Raw genomic sequence first — 1,749 nt, forward strand, 5'->3', positions numbered from 1 at the left:
CTTACCTGAATAAGTTTAAGAGTGAACAAAGGCTTTATCACTAGGTTTGTGGAAAATTTATGGTAGGATATTTACCAACTACTCTTATAAAAATAGCTGGAAACCATTTAAACTTGATAACTTCCTGTAGACTAAAGAATAGTCTGTATATTTTCTTAAATGTTCTTGAAGTCAGAACTATTTCAAAAGGTTTATGTCAGTCTTCATTATCCGTTTCAATGTGAGGTGGGGATCAGTTTTTGGACAGAAAGGAGACCCTGGACCTGCAACAAGCCAAGTTCCTTTTAGAAAAAAATGTTTTATAGGTGAGGAAAAAAAAAATAGAACAACCTATATTAAGAAATCTCTTTAAAGGTTTCAATGTAAAGATTCCCGATCTAGGAACGATGCTCCAACTGACAAGCATGTTGGTGGCAGCATCATGCTGTGGGTCTGTTTTGCAGCTGATGATACAGGTGCTTTTAAGAGAATTGCAAAATGAGAGCATCCAACTTTTTTCAACATGCCTACAAATGAACAGCTAGATGGTTTAAACGTGGACACAGTGAGGTGTTCCAACAGAACAACAATCCTACAAACAGGCCAAATCTGGATATGTTATAATCTTACATTAATTTGATGGGAAAAGGCTAAATGCTAACACACTCTTTTTATAGAAAGAATGGTTAAATATACAGGCAGAATTCTAGCTACATGAAAAATAAAATACTTCCTGTATGACTTAAAGGATATTTAATCAAATAGTTGGTATAATTTTGTATAATTTTGCTTGGATTAAAGAAAATCCACACTAATGTCAAACTTGTGGACTCAGGGGTTGTTTCTGAAAATCAATTGGAAGAATTTCCTTATAAACCCGGATGCTTATGGACGACCTGGAGAGTCACTGAAAAAGAAAAACAGCCATTTAAATTCTATAATTAGAAATGCTATTTTAAAAGTTTTCTAATATCACATTTTAAATTTAATCATTAAAAAAGATTTGTAATTGTATTAACCCATTTTTAAACACTGACATTTGAAAATGTAGTTTCAATTCCATTTTTAAACCACAATTTATAAATCTGATTATAAATAACTCTTTTAATCACACATTTAAAAAGGTAATTCCTTATTCCATTCTCATTTTCTTCTTCATCTTCAATGTTCAAACTGTTTTGTGGTTGCATTTTCATTTTACTTCACCTTCTCTGTGCCCCTTCTGGTCCCTGCCCACAATAAGAACCCCTTAAATCAGGAGTCTTCAACGTTTGCCAGACCAAGGACCCCAAAACTGATGGCAGGATGGAGCGGGGACCCCTAAATTATATATATTGTATGAAATTGTGTTATATCAAACTGGTCCTATAGTCACTCTATTGTAACGAAAGTAATTTCTCCCTGGGATTATTAAAGTATTTCTGCTTCCTGGTTGATGGGACAGGTGTTGTGAATGAAACGGTGCCCAGCTTGAAAAAGCTCCTGTGTGTCGCTGAATGTGAGCATTGATGACTGAAAGACATCTTCTGCCTCCATTTATCTGTTTACTACAGTCTGTTGAATTCATGTTAATGTGGATTTAAAGACATTTCAATTAGTGGAAAAACTTACAGAGGGGAATATAAAAAAAAAAAATCAACCAAAACTTTCCAACCGCCATGCGGTACCTCCGTGGACCCCCTGTTGAACACCTTCGCCTTAGATCATATTGATTGAAAGTTGAGTGGAATGAAAAGGTGCGCTCGCAACATAAATAACTATCTATAAGAT

The sequence above is a fragment of the Cyprinodon variegatus genome, unplaced genomic scaffold (genome assembly GCF_000732505.1).
Source record: "Cyprinodon variegatus isolate N-32 unplaced genomic scaffold, C_variegatus-1.0 Scaffold114, whole genome shotgun sequence".
NCBI classification, from domain to species: Eukaryota; Metazoa; Chordata; class Actinopteri; order Cyprinodontiformes; family Cyprinodontidae; genus Cyprinodon; species Cyprinodon variegatus.